Here is a 22,295-nt window from a genome sequence, read left to right on the forward strand (position 1 = left end):
GCATGTGGCTGTAAAAATCGCGACAAACCAATTTGCGCTTCGGTGGATATCGTTTGGAATTGAATCAAATCAAAGGGTTGGCCAGCTGTCCTGCCTGTTGTCAGCTGTCAAATCCTGCCAGCTGTCAGGCACACAAGACATAAGACACTAAAAATTGCGGAAAGAAACGTACACCATGATACCGATTAACCAGGGGTTGCGACAGTTTACATAACCGGAATAATAATTAAATAAAACCACATGGTTTATATTTTCCTATACAATTCGATAGCTCCTTCTCTAATGACCGTTATTATGAGTATAAAAAACAACCAATTATTTATGGTTTTGTTTCCGAAATAATCTAAAAACCTTGTTTTCTTGGATCATTTCATGGATAGTGATAGATATGATAGTAAATGGGTAAGGGTAGGAATCGGTATCGGGAGGTGGAGAAACAAACGTTTCGGGCACGTTATGAGAGGGATAATCTGACTGGAATTAGTACACCCTTTGTTCGGAGCGCAGTGCAAAACACTTCATAAATCATTAAATTTAATTTAGTACTCACAATACGTCTACATTTCACAGTAGGAGCTTCAAATGCTTCATTTTGTTATCAGCCAGCAAATCGAACGCAAACATTTTGAAGCCAAAAGTGCTCAGTCTCTCTTCTACGCGTGGAAGGGTGTTGAAATACGTGTAGGATAGGCGTTTTTAGGCAAATAGATATTACTCATGATTTTGCAAGGCGACAATCATGTCAATCGAAGTGATTCCCCCACACGGGTAAGACATAAAATTTCAAGTTGAAATGTACAGAAAACACTCATCCTCACGGTTGCACTGGGTTAAGGAACATTGGCTCAAGCTCTAGAACGCCATCTGTTCAAACGCGATTCACAAATCTCTGCAGCACAAGAATATCGAGTTCATGAGAATTTTCTAGCGATAAAAAAGTAAAATTCTCAATCCCTCACCATTCTTCAACGACGGTGGTCTTCATACACTCATTCGACCATTACGATCTTCATTTTTATAACCTGCAATGAGTTCCTGAGAAACCGAAGGGGCAGTTAAACCCTTTACTGGATGTGAAAAACCGCTCCTTGGGTAAGAAAATCAAACTCACCGCTCACTAAGTCCACGCAACCCTTACACAACCGCCAGAGGGGAGATGCCAAAATAGTTACTTGGAATAACCAACGCTTTATGATCATTGCTTACCTTTTTCACACAATATAAGGCGTATCTATTTCAGAAATAGAGTACATTTATTTAGCAGCAACGATAAAGTAGAAGGGTAAGTTCGCATGAATAGATTATCAGTGAAATATAATTTCATTAACGATGAATGACTGTTATTAAATGGCAGCATAATCCGACGAATGAATTAAATGAGCAACTATAGAAAACATTTGAAACTAATAGATGCAAGATAAGAGGAAATAACCACTCAATTTCATCTTCACAGTGGTCAGGTTATTATCATAATGCCATACTACACGATTCGAAACTTATGAGATTCAAGGGCAATTTCTGAAAAGAGGACTAAATATATCAACAAATCACCACGGTTTTACTGAAAAAATATACACCATAATCAGACATATAACTCTCTATGTAATACACAAATTTCTAATGTGGTCACCTATTCTACAAGATAATACATTACCGAAATTTTTAAACAAATCTTTAGTAAATAATTCACCAGTGCTCAGCATCGATTGATGACTTTTGAGACAGTAATTTTCAAAGGATCATGCTAGGAGGGGCAAAACTGAAACACACAACGAAATTATCGTTGACGATACATGAAGCGGAATGCATTGGAATAAATTAAAAATACTTGGCAGCCCTGTCGATGAACTAGCACAGAGGCGAGATCAATTATGACACACCCTCCTGAAGAATTTCAATTATTCATACCTATTTGAAAAAGGAGAAAATTTGAAAATCAACATTCGTAAATCGCACGCACTAGATATAACATTTGGAGGCTCTGCCTGCCCTTTAGCCACTGTCCGTAGGTGTCCCAATAAAATTAGCTGATCATCTTGACTGATCTTTGCCCACGCGAGTACACGAAGTCACAAGAAAGTACGTGCACTCATTTGAACAAAGGGATTAAAATACAAGGTAACCCATATTACATTTTATTATAATTATATTCCACTAGCCATGCCTTTACACGCCTGCTTAAATGATTACACCTTGAAGTATTTTAATATGTCATATGACTATTACACGTCACATATAACGATTCTCTAACAATACACGGTCTAACTTAGGTAATAACTCATACTATCAGCAGGTCATCAAAGGATCAAATCAATGAGTATTTATAATAAACTAAGATACAGCACAAGACCTTTTAATCACTCTATAACTACATTATATTAAATGAAAATGGACAAATGGGAGCCATGAGAGCAGTCATGGGGTAGGAAGAAAACAGATGCTGGACACTTCCCCACGTCATTGAGCGAAAACTACAATTTAAACACGGAAAGAACTCGGTGAATTATTCATATAATACCTAGAGATATTTTTATTACCGAGGTAGTGATTCCATAAAAAACTCCAACAGATTGTTTCGGGGATGAAGTACCACCCTATATGCGATCACGAAAATAAAACGGAAACCAAACGTGAGATGAGAATTTTGTTCATTCATCCATAAGTCTAGAGGAAAAAGGTTGCATTAATATACTACTCATAAAGCTGAAAGTTCCTTAAAATTCTCATCCTTTTAATTTTCTGTTCCCGAATGAGCGGCGTTTCACGGTATTAAAGGAAGAGAGTAATTCCAGGAACCTTACCGATCCTTGAAACATTCCCACCGCTCGCAGTTGGCCACTGCTTCTCCTACTCTGCGTGCCCACTCCATTTAATGTGGTATCCACGGCAACGCGGCAGCGTCACAGTTTCCCAACCACCCCCCGACCGAATCCATATACGATCCACCCTCCTAAAGCTCCCCTCCGCGATCTATGTCATCTCAGCCGTCGCTAAGAGAAAGATTGATGCCAGATCGACCCCTCAAACACGACCTCCCCATCCCGCTGCCCTCATCCTCCGCTCCCCCACGTTTATCCCCCCCCCCCAACTTCTTGCTCCCTCGGAATCGACTCCTAATCACTTTTCGTCCTCGCGCTCCAGCGAACTCTTCACTTCCGGTTACATCTCGGACTTAACGCCCAGTGGACCCACAACCTCCCCTTCCCTCAACCTCCATCCCCCAACCTCCAAGTAGGAAAGACACTAAAAATGGAATTTACGAGGTTTCCTTCCCCAAAGTAGTCAATTCTGGGGTCACGCGAATTTCAAAGGAACGGTCTTCATTTTTGACGAAAAAGAAAATCCAGTCGCCGCAGACAACAAATTAGCGCCGTTTACAAGGACGAACAAGGTTGAGGAGGCGAGCGTTCGCGTGAAAACAATACGCCGGTTAACAGATGACTCGCACGTGTGGAATTAAATACATTGCATTTGTGCCCCGAACAACTAACGATGTTATAGACATCTGACGATTCGAATTATATCGCATCTCTGGGCACAATTCCCCGTTAATCGTCGCTCTACTATGACGACAGCTTATGTACCATTAAATACATCTATTAGATAATTATACAATTAAACGAAAATATCTAACAATAAAAAGTACGAAGGAGATAATATTTAAAAACAATCGACGTGAATTACGCGATAAATAGCATACTGTCCATGCGAAAGTCAATGTAAAAGAGTTAAAACTAAAGAACGCCCAAAATGATAATTGAAAACAGAACACGATCGACCGTTTCTGGGGGAGAGGGGGGGATGCCGAGAAACGCGACCCTCCCTTAATCCCTGACAAGGAATTCCTCGGTGAAACCCTCCGAAGAGAGTTGTGAGCTCTCAAGCCACCGGATCGCTCAAGGAAGAAGCCCTAGGAGTTTCCAGAGCCGAAGGCAGCAGACTTATCAGCAAATAGAATTTGGGGAGAAAGGAGCGACCCCAAACTCGCCCTTTCGTTTCGTCATTTCAAATAAAAATACACCTTTTTTGAAACGAAGTGAAGGACACCATTCGTCACGTCATTCACTTCACTATAACTTCATTGTCACTTTATTAGTTAACCGTGAAATGTAAATATAATTCTGCTTCAATCAAAAATTGCGAGCCAATAAAAATATGGGGAATGTAAAATAGAACACAAAAGTTCACCAGATGATGTCAAAAATTCACACCGGAAGAGAACTGGTTTCTTTACTTATTTATGACTTGTATTCCATACAGACTTGAGAACCGCCAAAAGAAAGCATAAAAACGCGATTATAGTCCAGGAATATATACTATAAAATATAAGTACTAGTTAAAGTTTTTCTTCAGTCAATTTAACGACAGGAAACCATTCGCCGCCTCTCCAAGGATTAGAGGATTAGGAGCCCCCACAACTGAAGGTTCTCATTTAAATTTACTCTAAGCTCAAGGATCGTTTCTTTTATCACACTGAGCGACAAAATTTCTCTAGGGCTTCAAGAAGAAATTATTTTTTTGTATAAATACGTAACGAATATTGGCTGGCATTAATCACACTACTCCCACGAGTACCGGCTAGGCAGCTGCATACAAACCCCAACAGAAGCATTTACAGCAGTTTGTCAATCTGACTCCCTAAGAGGCCAATCTGCCTTCATTATTGCCTCCTCTCTTTTCATTAAATGTGGAAAATTTAATGGCTAATGCACTGGCAGTCGCTAGATTTGTCACAACGGCAATACCTCCCCATGGAACCTCAAGGGTTTAATATTATCGGATGCGCAAGGTCCGAATCTTACTTGCTTCAGAACTATGGTTAATAATTATATCTATTTAATAAATGAAAAAACCACTATGAATACTAATGCCCTAATGCGCATTAATATTTTACCATATGTTCTTAGAAAAGTTTAAAAACGTCAAAACTCATGGTAATCATGAAATGCCGTTGCATCGTCCGAGTTCATTTTTACTCCTCTCTTGCACACTCTGGCTTAATAACAATTCAATTACCTTCAATGCAATTTTATTTACCCTCAGTTCTCCGAATCATATCAATTGCTCTCAGTTCTGTAACAAATGTAAATATGGCTCTCATTAATGACATATTTTTACTCGGTGCTTTAACTTAATGAAGGCATTAATCGCAGAGCATCCTGTACATGCAAATCCGAGAACTACTTACGGCCTTATATGTAGTTATTGAATTATTAACACCAATGAACCTTTTATAAAAGAGTACCACCAGATTTTCCGATTTATTTTAAGAGAATAATTTTTTACACAATCTAGATTAGAATAATTTCTGGCATATCTGATTACAAAGAGTATACGAAAAACCGACCAAACCAAGTACAGCATTTCAATTCAGCCTGTTTCATCTGAAAAGCACAAATATACAGTAAAATATTTCCCGGTTAGGAGAAATGCATACTCACAGTATTTAGGGGATTAAAAATGTAGCCTGCTTATACATCCCTCTCCTTTCCTCAATTAATGTAACGAATTCGAGTGTTTCCTCGGTACCAAAGAAGAAGACCCCCGATTGCAAGCGTACTTCCTCATCTGGGGTAGTTGCCTTGATCGCCGCGACGCGTGTGCAAAGCCTGACCCCCCCCCCTCGAATAACACCTCCCCTTCTAACCCTAATGGATGACTGGACCCCTTTTCCACGAATGACAAAACAGGAAAAAAAAGAAAGGTCCCCACGCCGTCTCCCGCCGCCAAACGACCCACACACCGAAGCGTTTTCTCAGATCCCCTTACCCTCCACACTAATCGCCCCTCCCACTCCGTCCCACACGCCTCACTCACCTCCACCCTCGGAAAACATCAACATCATAACGCACGACATGCGGAATAACAGTCGAGAGTGGGGATCGCGAGGGGGGATGGATGTCCCCCACTGGAAGAGGCGCATCGCGATCAAGAGAAGAAAGGATGGGGGGGTGTCGATGGGGGGTGGCGGCTAAAGAGAGAGAGAGAGAGAGAGAGAGAGAGTAGGTACCCGAAGTAGTTCGCATGAGGGAAGCTGTCCATTTTTCATCGTTTCTCGAGTGGTCGAGCGGCGACGACGCTTTGCATATCCGCAAGAAGACGGCGGATGAGACGAGGGTTGAGAAGGGGAAAAAAGGAGTTCGGTGGGTGGCCGTGACGACGAGCGGGAAATCCGGGGGGTGGCGGTGGAGTTTGAGGGATGATTCGAGGCGGATTCACGGAGGGAGCGAGGCACTGGATATGGGCGTCCCACCTCTCATCCACCCTTCCCCTCTCCCCAAAAGTCGCCCACCCCTCCTCCAAACCGATGCCATCTACATGTATTGGACAAGGTCCAAATCAGACCCATTGATTGAGTAGGTCACCCCCGGACTCGAACCATTGGGAGACGATCTCAACGATGACTCGCGGGGTGGGACTCGCGAAGGAATTTAGAACGCGATTGACTGGTTAGCCCGTCAAGTACCTAAGCTTACGTAAATTTAATGCATAAATGGTCTGAGTAAGTACTCAATGTTCATTAATTATTCAAAACCCTAAAGTTACGCTACGTTTTTACAAAACAAAAAATACGAATTAAACTAAATTTCATTAACCTGATGGCTGCTAATTTAATTACATTTGTTAAGAAAATATATGGTATCCATGACCCTCTCGTAAGATTCAATGGATGGCTATCTTATTCATCGAGTATTCTGAGTTGTAATGATCTCAAACACAGAGCGTATTAATTGATTACCATAAAAGGCCGCCTTCTGCAACAGCAGAGCTTCTGACTGCCTTAGATAGAGCTTACTGGTGGCTCGATTTTCCGCTCAGACCATGGGTAGGATGAATTCTACCGGTTCCAATAGGTTCATACAGAGTAGGTTCATAGGCTCTCTGAAATATGGCAGTGGCGTCGAGGGTTTTTCTGACACTGATTTTCCTTCAATGATCAAGGCATAGAGAAAAACCTCGATGTCAATCACATCTATTCCCAACGCTTCGAATGACGCCACGATGGATTTTGGCCCAATATAGCAAAATTTTCTGAACTTCTTTTTTTTCCCCTATCGCATAACACCGAAGTTGGTAGAGTTCAACATGGAGGTTCTCTACGAACTCTCTCTCCTATTTCTCGCTGGAGGTTAAAGCATGATGTGCTAAAAAAAGGTCCATGACGTCACTATCAACTTAGATTGAAGAGAGTTTGAGTGTGATACGATGACAGAGCAAACACGGCGGAAAGTGGAACGGGGAGGAAGGAAGGGCGAGGCGACTAGTCTCGGCCTGGCCTCGCTGCAAAGAGCATGCACCTCCGGAAGGCTACGACGACCATCAAAACGAGAGTGCATGCCATCCTACCCCTCCCGCGACCAGAGAAGGAATACTGCCGAGATAAGCTCCATCGCACCAAGTTCGTCCAGCAAATTCGCCGCTGACACTTTAATAAGAATGTACCATATACTTATATATATATATATATATATATATATATATATATATATATATATATATATATATATATATTTATTTATATATATTTATACATTTTATATATATAATAACCGCCTAATTACCCGTTAAGTGGTTACACTGTAATAATTTGAATACGTGGTAGCTTAAAAAATATTATGCACTTTAGTAAAGTATTTGCTAGAGAACGAAATTCTATAAAAAATATATTACATTTATTGTTTTTCCTGTAATTATCTTGTCGGGTAAACCAAATTGGATAACTAAAAGTATTAATCCAATGCTCTATTTTTAAAACTTATTTAAACAACACTTTCAAACCTCAATACTTAATCACAGGCAAATAATGAAATAACATTGAGAATTTATATCGAAGAATAAAGTCATTTTCCAATAGAAGCGCAGAAATTTATACGATAAAAGTCAACATGTTCACACCCTAGTCAATCACCTCCACTACAGCGAGATTGTATGAATTTAGATATTATTTTACCTTTTCTCTAAAACTAAAATTTGCATTGAAAATTCCAATACATTTTTGTGTTTGCCAATTCGGACAGGTGGTTGACGCGGATTAGAAGTAAAATTAGTATGCCAACCGTTCAACCCCCACCACGCAACATTCAGGTTGGGAAACCTGTATCTAATGCATCAGCCCAGGTCTTGGCCACTTCTGGCAGTGCACGATGAGTGTGCGATAGGGTGAGATAGGAGCTTACCTATTGTGCAAGCGCATAGGCGCTGAATCACAACCTCGGCGTACCGGAGTGAGTTCGCTACACTTTTTGGACTGCTTTAAATGGAGAGAGCGTCATTCCGTCCAAATTGGGGACAGCGATCCGCCTCAGAAGGAAGACGCCATGGTGATGACAACGGAAAATTTGGATCTGCCCAAGACAATGTAATCCGCTCAGTCGTCACAGATTTATTTAACAGTAAAAATGATTTTAGGAAATAAAACAATGCCCAATTCATCATGCTCATTACTGTACATTTCCGTGGAACGTTCTCTCGTACAATAAAGAGTTATTTCTATCTTTAAAATAAATAGCTAAACAAGAGTGCACACTTGTGATAACGTATAGACTCTCAGCAGATTCTTTCACTACATAGTATGCGTGCAGTAAAAGTTTTCAAAAAAACTTCGCAAAATGGAGATTAAAGCAACAGTTTCCTGCGTTGGGGAACACGAAAATCTTATGTTTATGTATCCGATTCGACGACTTAGGAGAACAAAAAAAATGAAAAAATGCAAGGGAAATATTCCTTCCGACTCGGATGTTTATTTTACCATACTACAAGAACTCAAACACACAAAGGGCACAAACACGGTCGGTGCGGCACGAAAGAGCAAAGCGTCGGAACTTCATTTCTGACACAAATATTTCAGCGAGCGAGACAGTTTTTGAAATCGAAGGGACGAGTAAAGAAAACTTGGGGACGGTGGGAGATTGGCGGGTACGATGGACGCACGTTAAACGTTAACGTATGGGCGATTCGTACGAATGGCCCGACTAGATGATAGATTTTTTTCAAATTTAACCGTACCTATCGATTACCCGACAAGAGTCACTTTTTCATATTTGACGGTACGTGAACTGATTTCCCCACAGTATCGGATAGGATTTTTAATTAATATGAACATTGAGATCAATTCGGTCTGAGTGAACGAGATGTTTGAAATATCGAAAATACGATACAGTATTCACAGGCCGTAATTAGACAGTATTTACGATAGAAGGGTTTCAAATCGTCGAAGGAAGTGGGTGATAGTCGAATATTTCCTCGAATCTGTATGGCTCCGAATTAGATTTCACCGAATCAAATAGAGCTGAAACATTAGGAATCTTATTTAAAACAACAGATTCGTGTGTGCAAAGAAATGGTAGTAGTAGTAGTTTTGAGGGGAGGCGACCGACAGCTGAGGTCATTTGCGCCATAGGGGATGGATAGGAAAGGATGAAGGGTGGAGAGAAACCCGGCGTCGGCATTAGCCTACTCTTAACGAAAGGCGCCAAGGGGTCCGCAGCTTAACGTCCCATCCGACGGACGGCGTACTCACTCAAAGTGCCCTCCACAAAGCACCTCAAGCAGGGATCGAGATACCTCTGAAAAATATTCAACACCGCCGGGATTTGAACCCGGGCCCTCTGGGTGGCAAAGAAATGGTCCGTGTAAACCTCGAGGTAGGTGGTTTTGAGGGGAGGCAACAGCTAAGGTCTTTTGCGCCATAGGGGATGGACAGGAAAGGATGAAGGGTGGAGAGAAACCCGGCGTCGGCATTAGCCTACTCTTTACGAAAGGCGCCAAGGAGTCCGCAGTTTAACGTCCCATCCGACGGCGTACTCACTCAAACTGCCCTCCACAAAGCACCTCAAGTAGGGATCGAGATACCTCTGAAAAATATTCAACACGGGAATTGAACCCGCGCCCTCAGGATGGGAAGCCAGTACGTTAGCCCCCTCACCATCTCGATCCCCGTAAACCTCGATTGCCCGAGAATATATCTGCACCGATCGGATCAGGTAAAGCTGTTCAGCTAGTGAGCAACAGCCGAATGGAGAGACTATTGGCCATTGATTGACATGTGTCAAAATAATTCCACACCCGTATACCCAACAGTTAATTGATTCAATGAAAGCTTTAGGGCTATCGGATTCTCACCATCTTCTTTATAGCAAGCAAAACAAGAGGGTGGTGTAATAGAGTAGGTTACACGGATGGATGCTAGTAATAATTAATAGCAAATTCTATTCCATGGAATAATTTTAAATGAAAAACAATATTTATAACGATTGTGAATCAAATCTCTTATGACAGTTTAACTTTCGTACTACGGACGTCGATTGTTACAGCTGAATTCACACTTCAAAACATTATTGCTGAGAAGGGAAAGCATTCGAAAACGTTGCCCAATAATAAAAATTATTAATTTGGCTCGTTAGATTTAAGAAATACGGTAAGACAGTACTAACACGCGTGTTAGATATGCTTTAAAATTCGACCAAAGGATAGGATTCAGCCCTATTAAAACACTTGGGGACGGAGTGAAATATGGGCAAACCCTCGCCAAAAAATGCACTTGGTGTCACAGGTTCGATGCATACACTCCCAATTTCATTTCCATATGATTGCATCAGAGGTCATTTAAAATAAAACCGATAATATGAAACATCTCAAGATATTATAGAGCTGAAATTTTCAGGAAAATACAAGCTTCTGGTACTAATCTAGAGTATCGATGGAGACCGAAGAAAAACTTTCAGAATTTCAACAATAATTGCACTAAGGAATTATTCTATTTGTCCTGTTTTCCGAAGTGAATCTCATCGGTTGAGAAATTCAAATAATTTGGAAAGTACACAGTTGGTCAGGAATATCAAGTTCTCGACATCACTACTGAGCATAATTATTACAAAATATACAAATATATTCGATAACCAACTCGAAATTCATCACTAAACTAAAACTCAAAGTACAAATACTGGCGAACTAGAATATAGAACACTTTCACAAAGCACTAACAAGCTCCTTTGAGGCATTACAACTTTAAAATCAAAATTAAAGTCCATTAACTGTAAATATAAAAAAACTCAAATTTGGCATTGAAATTACCATCAATTCGGCACATGACTCACTCACGTACTGTTAGCACATCTCCAGCACACTATGACAGAGAATGGGGAGAGAGAATAACCTACTTTTAAGAGTGAAACGAACTCTTTCGATGAATTAGTTAGATATGGATACTTCAACCTAGATATGGAAACAAACTTAACTCTCGCGGCGATTCTGTGCGTTGAACAATATGAGACACCGCAGTAGTAGAGTGTGTCAACCCTGCGCCATCTGAGCAAAGGCTCTTGGTTTCAAATCCAGGAGATGCCTCTCAGCTAGACCCAAGCTGTGCGATCTTCTGGCTGCAAGAAATCCCACAGATGACAAAGAGAAAGGAAAGGGCAATATGATTGCATCTCACGCGACACGGTGCTTGATTAAAGGTGAGTTCTACCTCACCTATTAGATCAAACCTGGGCTTCTCTTGGCCTAGTTGGTTTTACTCAAATTTCAGAGCGTTTTATACTTGTGCTTAGCTACATGGATTTGTATTTTGTAACAACACACTCATAGAATGAACGTATTCTCATGTACTGAATATTGCAATGCATAAACTAGCAACAGATAGAGTCATAGCTTTGACATTCCATCCGCAACCAGTTACGATAATGGAATATCGCACATCCGCTAGCTCGCCGACTGCACTTCCCCACCCACCTCCTCTATTCCCACCCAACCGCCGCCGCGATGACAAGGCGTGCGCGATGAATCGACGGTCGCAATGGGTGATGGAACTCATTTCGCAACACTCCCAACCGAAACTCCCCATTCCCCCCCCCCCCTCTTGCGTGTCTCTGCCTTTCGGCGGCCCCCTCTTTCTTCCCTTGGAATTCCTCCACTTTCCAACAAAGCTCGCACTCCCCGTATTAAAAGCCACGTAATCTTCGTGATGCTCAATAGATAACGTGCGTTTGGAAAACTAAGTATTGGGGCGAAATATACAATTAGGTAGGGTGTCTTCAAGCCGCAGAGTCACTAAGGGCGCCGATGGTCGTGGGTGATTATGGACAACACGTAACTATATGGGTTTTTCAGACAAAAACTTACTAGCACTCTAGACAGCCGAGGAAATTGTCGCCCGATTTGCAAATTATTCGAAATTGATATATCAGAACATTAAAAAGAGCACAAAATAACTCTCAAATTCTAGATTTAGCATCTGCGAGCAATATGTGCTTCAAAATTCAGCATATTTGTATTTGGTTATCCACTAAAGACACTGGTCATTACAATAGAAAAATAAACACAAATTATCAAGAGAAGGCATTTTTTTCTTTCCAAAAAGCCGGCATAGCACTGGCACGAACTCTGTCACATCGTAAATGTAAAAATGAATTTTACGGATATTCTTACTTTACATGGAGATATCATATCACCGTGAATAGAAGCTGCATTGCAACTATTACTTTCTAGTTTGGAATAAGAGCTGTGATAACTTGTGATTTGATACTTGTATATATAACTGTTATATTGTTTTCAATGCGATCTTTCATTCAGAGACATGGTGTTCATATGCTATGCATATTCTTTCCTCTCTGACGCTCACATCGTCCAAAGGATAAAAATATTCCCACACGCGAGTGACAATTATTACCATTTCTGCTTTCATCGGGATTACGCTATCGGTTTCTCTACTTCTAAACGGAAGTCGTGAGTCCATCCAAACAGACATGCCAAAAGGAAAACGAGGGAAAGCATTCAACGGCGTTCCATAGCTGCATATTGTATAAAATATGTATATTCCACCGCTAGACACTTATGTATGCACTGAAAATATGACACAAGAATACAACGTTCACTTATAAGGCAGTCTTATTTGTTTTTCGTGCACAAGGGAAATTACATTGTTACAGATATTCACCTAAAGAAGAATAAAGATTTAACATATGTGGGCCCCATGCCATTTTAAGCAGAGTACTAAAAATAATGTTTGAGTCATACAGGTTTCAAATAAGGTCACACTTCCAAATTTATGCAACGTATTGCTAAGAGGTGCGCAATGGCTGAGGAGTGTTTTATCATTCAATGGAGCAATCTATCTCAAACGAAAGACTGAGGAGAGACGCAAAGCCGGCCCATAAAATTCCACATTAGGAAGTTATGATGATTTAATCGAGAGTAATAAATTCAGTTCACACCACCGGTTTCTTTGACAATAACTGTAACCAATGCAGCATATAAGAAAACACTAATCGTAACAGTCGAGGCAAAATAACAGTCATAATATTTACCCTTGCGTGAGTATTTCTCTTATCATTAAAGTTTGTTTCATACTCAATGCTTCAAACTGACGAAAAAGTAACATGTGCTCCTTTCACTACTCTGATATTGAAAGATCTGACTACAGCGTAAATTACCATTCGTTGTAATGGATATTACGAAACTTATTGAATCATTTATTGATCCACGAATGATTGCAAGGGTGTTTATTGCTGCAGGAACCCTGCTTTGTGAATGTCCGTAACTGTGAAATTGGAGCGAAAGAACCAATTTAGCTAATTAAAAAAATGACACGCACACACAAATGACTGACACTTTGTTAGACCAAAAGAAGACTCCTTTATCCGCATATCACTCCACGATTAGCGACTTCAAAAACACGTCCAATAAGATTACTTAGAAATCCAACTATACCAAGTACAGTTGGCCTAAGTTATTTCTAAGAAGTAGAGTGCCCTCCAAATTGTATTTCATAGTTTTATAGTATTTTAAAACTAAGCCAAGCTTCAAAATCTAGGCCAAATGCAATCCATGGAGTCGCTATTCCGAGGCTAGGAGGCCCCGTGGAGATGACGCAATTCCACACCTTTCATGTTCGGTCATCGGCGCAAAGAAAACACAGCCGAGTGTCAAGGACAACCGGCTGGGCAGATGACGCGTGGGATGGCCGGGAGCTCCCCGAAGGCGGATCGCAAGGGCGATTGAAATCGGGATATGCATATGCGCGTTCGAACGCTTCAACTCACCGCTCAAGGCTCGTGGTCCTTTGCCCCTCACTTCGCTTTCCCTTATCGTTCGGCTTTTTCGTTCCTGACCGAAGAGCTGACTGCAATTTGACGATCTTCCTTCTCTCGCCCGATGAAGCCCCTCGCGTGAACCTCTCCGTTGGGTACTGAAATGAGATCAAAAGAAACAATATCTCATTAGAAATGCAAATTATAGGAACACTACACTTAATAATTATAAAAAAAGGAAAACAATGGCAGAGATTAATGACATAATGAAAACCCAAGGCTACTGAAGAGCACTTAATTCGAATTAGACCCTCTCTCTCCCTCTCCATGCTATCATGGCACTCAGTTCTAGAATGCCTTTCAAAGGTGGTGCTGACACGAAGGTGCTTGAGGTGCCCTGATGCTTCCGACCTACTCAAGAATTAACACGAGAGGAAATTACCGCGTTCATACCTAGCATACCATAATCCGAAATGACAGCGATGAGTCAAGGGGATTTTTGTTGCTCTCCATTTACCTCTGGTGGCCTGTAAGCCGTTTGGTATCCCAATAGGCGTATGGATTGGCATCGGGTTGCCCATGGGCCGAACCACAAGAGTTGACATGCCAGAAGTGGGACTCGGACCCTAGAATTTTGCGTCAGAAAGCGAGCGCGTAATCCACCTGACTAACCCAACTGCCAAATTGATTGAATATTTTCAAAGAATTGACTGACAAATTTTACCACACTAAAGATCAATAAATTCATCACACTTTTACGAATTAACAATTTCCACATGCAACCATATACTATTTTTCTAATTTAATAATGGTTTTCTACTTAAAAGATCAACTGGAGTTTTTTCTGTCCCAATTTTACTTTCAATTTTCAATAATATCATCCATATGAAGAAATGCACTACATGCAAATTTTGGGCACAGTTACGAGTGTATGATTACTATACAGGGAAACGATTCAGTACGAGACAGGTCATTTTCAACACCATCCTTATCTTAAAGATTAGGCTCATTACCACCCAGCTATTACTTGGCTGAGCGTTGCGTAGCAAAATTGCCCTTTAAAACAACACATGGGGCGATGAAAAAAATGACAGCCTCAAAGCCTACAAAAAAAACCACCAGACTGAAAGCCAAGGTCAGAATGGAGCGACATGGAGAGAGATCGGCCATGTGCTCTCAGAAAAGCAAAATTAATTCATGTAGGAGTCATTTACTTTCCTTTGCTGCTCTCTAGTTATGCAAAAAACCTAGCACTCGGGAAATTATAAGGATTTCATTACACTGAGGGTATTCCGCGTTATTTCCTGTATTTGAACCAAACACCCCCCCTTGCTCAACTCTGAACCTTACCCCCTCACCCTCGAGGTTACCGCGTCGGCCATGAGCAAAATTGAACAATATTTTCTACTCACTTTCGCTCAGTGCAATGCGCATATTAATATTAAAACAATATCATTTATACGCAGTATGTGAAATAAAATATTACTCTATAAGCATTTTAATTCAGCATTTTGAGACCTGGGGTCCTTCCAATGGTTCATAATTTGAGCATCTTAATCGCTGATTAAGTAAGCGCGGTACGTATTTGCATACATCAAGAATTCAAAGAAGTAGAGATAAACATGTTGACTTAGGCATTTCTAAAACAAAAGAAACTTTCAACCTCAAAATGAGTGAATTTTTCCTTTGTTTTGTAACCAAAGCGTTTCAGATCTTTGGTATTTTAATCCAGGATTAAATGAGGCAGGGTGGCTATCAATTACGTGATGGTTTCTGATTCCAGGTTCATAAGGATAAAAATGCATATTTTAATGTTTCGTGCGACCATTTTTACAACAACCACATTTCTCCGATGTAATCCAATGGACACCGCTAAATCTACACGCGCAAATAGTCCAGCATTTTCCCCAGTAGCAGAGGCATTCGTCAGTGTGTAATCAAGCGACAGAATATTTTTCAAAAGTCTGATGCAACACCCAAATAAAAATCCCTAATACAGTAAAGAGATCACCTCGCTTGCACTTTTGAGTTCTACATTATTCTACATTGTGGAGTTCTACATTGCGGGTTTTGACCTTTTTCAATAAATTGGAAGGATGCCTTTTAAGCGATGATGTTGACAATATATTATTAGCCACATAGAACTACGGTAGGCGAGATCATGACAATAAAGTTAGCGTAAGTGCAGAAAAGACAGATTTGAGATGTTATTTTTCCCACGAACGATATGGAATCAGAATAACATAGTCTGACCGCGATAGGGTTATATTCAGGTCAAAATTAGTCTGGTGTCTACTCAACCCCTGCCACACACCCTAGCGGTGGCTTGTAGGGTGCTAAAATATACTAACATCCAGATGAATACGAAGATAAATGACATTTTTTAAGTTTTATTGATAGCATTCAGTAACTAGTACCAATTCGTGGTAATACAGGATAAAAGTAGGCAACTAGTGTAAGCGAAAAAGTCATTCCTTTCGTATTACGTATTGTATATCTACAGAGGTAGCCTCATCCAAAGAAGTAAGAACCTAACCACTACTACTAAGTGGTAGAGCGGCGTTAAGCAGGATGTTGTATTATAGCAAAGCACCCAGCCCAATAAACTGCACGAACGCTTCTAAAAATGAACACAGATATGTCAGAAAATTCTTTACCTGCTCGCAGATTGAAAGCTACAAGTGTCAAAAGCAGGCATTTATTGTAAATTTAAATGAAGAAAATACAAAAGTCATTGTTACTCCTCCTGTCCACCGTCCAGTTTCGCCTATCCACCATTCCAGTAAAATAACATTACGCCTCCAAAATTCCAGGTTTTTTAGTGGTTTTCAAGAATTCATGAATGGCTGGCCACTCTCTTAAATGTACGATAAGTTTACGTGATAAGTGAACATTCGATTTTTTATGATGAAAAAAGTTTTACATTTCAAATTTAGGCGTTCAAAATTATGAGTTCTCCACAATGTTTTCAAAACGCCGGAGGATTATACAAACAGATACCGCGCTAAATGGTTATAAACAAACAAACTTTCTCAATCCACAGAGATAAACTGTTTTCAATGGCTGCCAAATACGTTTGCCAACCTGATTAGGCAGAATGGGAGGTTTATCTCCTTGCTTGAAGAACCAAGGACTAAGGGATGGAGAACTGGAAGTCCGTCCAACGATTCACACCGACATCATTCTGACACACGCCAGTTCAAATCGAGGACCTGGAATTCACTGACCTAGAAGATAGTTTCGTCCCCCATTATATGACACATTAACGAAATGTGCATACTGTGCGAATTAAACTTGACTTCTCGCTCGCACTTCTCAACCAGTTATCGCTAGACTTCTACGCAGAGGTCGATGAAACCGCGGCGATCACTCACTTAAGACTTTGCTGACGCTTATTTCGATATGGATACAAGCTTGCGCGGCAGCGAAATGGATTAAATAGATTTTTTGATGACCATAAAAATTTCCCGTACCCATTCATTTATTTTGTTAATCCAACACCACTTAAGCCTGCCAAGAATATGCGCTGGAAGCAAATGACAGCCACCTCAAAGGAGTCGAGAGGAGAAGGTGATGATTAATGAGGAAGCTTCATTTGTCTTTCATCCACCTTCCCTCGCAGATTTCGGCCTGTCAGCTCACAAGGCAAAACCACCCAACGTTCCGTAGGTAAACAGGGAACAGAGCAGGTATAATACGTGTACAAAGAGCACCTGGCATTCAAGGTACGATACAAGGAAAAGCACGAAGCACTGCTTCAATTTAAAAGCCAAATCATCAACAGCGGTATCGGAATGCTTGAGGAAAGGGAAGCAAGCATACGTAAGGGGCCTCGCGAGACTGCTTGCTCTGTGAGTTCGAAGCGGATCCTGGGGAATTGGACTGGTGGAGGAAAAGTGGCGAGGAGGAGGAGGAAGAAGTGAGAGGGAGGAATGTTTTGAGCTTCGGTGAATGCGGGAACGAAAGGGGCGGCGGGCGGGAGGGAAATACACGTGGGAGGGAGGAAGACCCCCCTCCTCCTCCCCCTACGCTGGCACCCCCCTCCCAAACGACGGACGCAGACAGGAAGTGACGATAGTTCCGGAAGAGGGAGGGAAGATCTCTCAAGAAGACGCTCGGGAAGGGAGGGGCCGAGAGGGGCCGCGGAGAGGATGAGGGCGACGTGCGAGAGCGGTTGCGGGGGCGTTGGGGAGCGGAGGGGGATTGAGGGAAGTTGAAGTGTGCGGAAAAGGGGAGGAATTGCCGTCGTGAGGCGGAAACGAATACCGCCAAAGCAATGGAGCCTTACTCGTGATCTCTGCAAGGTGCACGCCCGTGCTCTCGTTAGGATTAAACGAACAGAGTTCAGCTAAATGGTCCACTTCTATGTACTCCCCCGTTATTTTTCGGAACCATTTTCACGCTTTCATTTTGTAAAAATATACAAATCAAATCGAATAAAGATATCTTGGAGAGTTAAGAATTGGTTCATTTATGCTTTCTATTCATGTTTCATTTACGCTCACTTATCTACACACCCCACGCAAACTAAAAACTTGCCCACTTATGAATGATGCACGCTTTAAAAAACACTTTTAAATGGCATTTTGTTCAAATTCCTTGGTTCACGCTAGATATTATCTTCAGAGGTAACTTCAGCAGATTTATTTTGACCGAAACATTTCTGTCTACGGTATGCACAACCAAATAGAGAGGTGCCTACCCATCTTATACAATTATGTCACACAGAGCGATATATCCTCAATCTTTAGAGGATCTTGAAAAACTAAATTAACGACAGCCTTATTAAAGCAGAGATTGGGCGCAGGAAAACTCATTGATGAACGAACGATAGACACGGTGATGTACGCACAATGATAAATAAGGTACACCAGTTAACTAAGAAATACAGGCCAAAATATTAGACATACAATTGTGTACTTCCTCTGAAACTTGTAATGACAGATTTACTATGAAGTCGTAGCTAAAAATCCAAGTCCGACTCAACGTACAAGAAAATGGTGCTTCCTCGGGCTTTCCACTCGATAAAGGACATTTGAAAAAAAATCAGAAATTTTGGAAAGGCAGGTGACGGCCGAAGGCGCTTTTCCTTTCCAATCACTAGTGGGTACTTGAACAGTGTTTGAACTATGTGAAGACTTGTATGCTCGTTTTTATTTTCCTTTCGTCCACTTCTCGAACATCGATTCCACAGCACCACCGAACGCCCTCCTCCCGCCGCTCAAAGACACCTCTCAAGCACCTTCACCCTTGAATTCCCACCTCTGCATCCGCTATTTCGGAACAAGGTCAGAATGTGCCAAATCTCAGTGCCCAAGAGAAGGACCAGACACTTTTGTTCTCGGGGAAGGGGAGGCGAAGAAATTACTTCAAGAGATGAGTTTAAGGGGTATTCGGGTGGGGAGAGGGACGGCCGAAACCGGGGGGACGCACAGCGGCAAGCCAACGACGAACCGCAAAACCTGTCGTCACCCATTCCCCCCCCCCTCCCCCGCCGATCACCCTTCGCCCGTCCCGTCCACCGAGTGAGTGAGGGATTGAATTATTAAATTATGGCGAGGGAATGTGCGCGGCGGGTGGGGGAGAGGGACCGAGAGCCGGGGGGGAAGGTGAGGGGTAAAGGGTTCCCCAGGGCGGTGGTACGCTTGGGTGCGGGGCGCGAGGGGAATTGGGGAAGAAAGAGAGACCTAGAGAGGGGGGGAGGAAACGGGCAGAATAGGAGCAGTAATGAATTCATTGATGCAAGGGCGACCACGCCGGGTTAGGAGGGGGGAGGGGGTGGCGGACAATCCCGTGCAGCGGCCGCGACGATGTTTACGCCTCACCCGTCCAGACGCCTTCATGAACGCTCCGAGTTCATCCACTCATGTTATTTCCCAATCAACTACCGCGAGTCTACTTTAAACACCGCTCGTTTTCCAAAGAAAGACCCCTCCTCATGCCCCGCATTGTGTACGCTCACGGATGAACGTCCATGCAGACGCTGTCTTTTCACAATCATTCTACGGATTCATGTGACAATAGCACTCATAAAAAATGTTCCTCTTCCGCAAAAGTAAACATCTGCCTCAACGGAGATTCTAAGCGAATTGAATTCCTATGAGGCCGGATACTAACCAACACTGGATACTTGCTCAGGAAGAGAAATGCTTTTCAAATTTAAAAATGAAACCTCCGAAACAGAAATTTGATTATCGATCTAAGTTAACAGATGCATTAACAGAAACAAAATGAAGGAGTTATTTTTCGATGGTATTTGGCGCCATATTTACAGGCCTCGGCAGTTATTAATAAGTACCTTCCACCTTTAGACGGAATTAATAAAATTCAAAATCGATTACATACAAACAGAAAACTTGACACAATTTTGAGCACCTTTTAAACAATTGAAAGATAATTACATCAATCTTTCCTACGCGGTGACATCTTAATCCCAAGTCTCTCTTGATCAAAGATATCCATGAATATGAAGAAAACATAAATATGAACTTTGTACGGTTGACGAAGAGGATGAATGGAAGCTGTTTTAGAAAAATAATTACCAGATAATAAAGAAGAAAACTATTACAATTTTCAACTTAATACAAACCTATTTCCGGCTAGTTTCGATGTACTGCATCAATTTCAAGACTTGAAAATGATGTAGTATATCGAAACTAGTAGGAAATAAATTTTTATTACGTGAAAAATTGTAAAGAGTTTTCGTCTCTGTTATTATGGAACAATGTTAATACATCACACCTGAATCTGTAATTTATATTAGAAATTACCAGAGCGTGGACTTCATGAAAAATATGATGCTTGACCTTGTTGTTACAGATGAATGGAAAATGCTACTCTTTATTTCGGTTCACGTGAATCCTACAACCTGGTCCTGAAATGGGAACAGGCCTCCTGCAAACTGCGATTTTCGGCACCAACATTTCTAGGAACTTAATTTATCTATTGCTATCGCTATTGAGGTCGAGAAAATATATAGAAATTGCACGAGAATCTTAGTCAAAAATCGTACACCCTCATGGAAATCACATCGAAGAGAATTACCGTACTTTCTGAAAAACCAAATCCAAAAACATGTCTTAGATCTTCCCATCGTTTGCATGATTAGCTACGGATGAATCCCCCAGGTATATGTACAGAGCACAATAATTGTGGGTTATAACTAGACAGATACACAAATAATGATTCCAAAAAGCCCAAAAGTTTTATTGACTTATGTTGGTTCATCAATCACAAGGTCTACTCGTATTTTGTAGAGCAGGAGCTGATATGATAGATTCGTAACGGGAGAAAAGGGTAGTTAAAAATCCCAAGTGGGGGAAACCATTGCATGCACAACTTACTCCGACAAGACGGAGGAAAAACAAACTTTGTAAGTATCCTTCTTAAAATGCATCTGTATAGGGACCTTCGACCCAAAACGTCAGCGTAAAGTGTACTCTAATGAATTAAAGAGAACAGCAGGAAAGGAATAATAAAAGAATACTTGAGGAAAGTTAAGAAAGTAAAGGAAGGGACGGGTTAATCATAAACAGAGCAACAAACTTCTCAGGTTCATGTGCAAATTAAAGTTGTAATACGTGGAACAAATCTGTAATGAAAACGCCGAAGTTCAAATTCAATGGATAAAAATTACCTAATTAATAACAATAAACCGGATTTGGTATCATTTTACTGAAAGAATGAACAAGAGGCTTATATTTAAGGAAATACGTGAGCGATGCAATTGTGCTCCGTGACAAAATTATCTGCCTTCCATTGCGAACCACGACACGACAGGGACACTTAAACCACTCCCAGCCGTCTGGATTTTCGTTAAAATTCTACCCAGCAACTCATTAAAGTCACCAACGCACTTGAAATCCGTCCGTGGAAGAGAGGCAAACGACGGCGACGAAAGCGACATGGAAACGTCAAAACTTCACCGTGGCGAAGGAGGATCACGGAACAAATAATCAATTTGGCGATAATGGGGCGACTGCGGAGCGGGGGGATTGGTTGGAGGGGGAAGGGAGGGAGGTCATGTAGATGCATGATGAATAGATCGAATAACGATTACGCTCGACCGCATCCGCACCCTCCATTCCCATCGACACATCGGAGTTCAAGCACTACAGCAGCCGCGACCGGCGAATGGAGGCGGGTGTCAGGAAAAGCCAAAAAAGAGAAGCTTGGAAAAAAGAAAAAAGAGAGGACAATAAAAAATCCTAAAATACGAGGTTAGTTCAAAAAGTAAGATGAATTTACATTTTCATGTAATATTTG

At 41.4% G+C, this 22,295-nt stretch overlaps 1 protein-coding gene across 3 annotated transcripts in view; it reads right to left on the reverse strand.

The window, feature by feature from the left end:
* The window catches only part of rhea (Talin_middle and talin-RS domain-containing protein rhea), a 235,809-nt gene that overhangs the window by 111,537 nt on the left and 101,977 nt on the right, over window positions 1-22,295 (reverse strand). For all 3 annotated transcript variants that reach the window (XM_071594377.1, XM_071594376.1, XM_071594371.1), the window contains one exon: window positions 14,043-14,188. The gene's annotated coding sequence lies outside the window, so the exon portion shown is untranslated. The remainder of the gene's footprint in view (window positions 1-14,042; window positions 14,189-22,295) is intronic.

This window comes from Hetaerina americana, unplaced genomic scaffold (genome assembly GCF_022747635.1).
Source record: "Hetaerina americana unplaced genomic scaffold, ioHetAmer1.1.p SCAF_1, whole genome shotgun sequence".
NCBI lineage: Eukaryota > Metazoa > Arthropoda > Insecta > Odonata > Calopterygidae > Hetaerina > Hetaerina americana.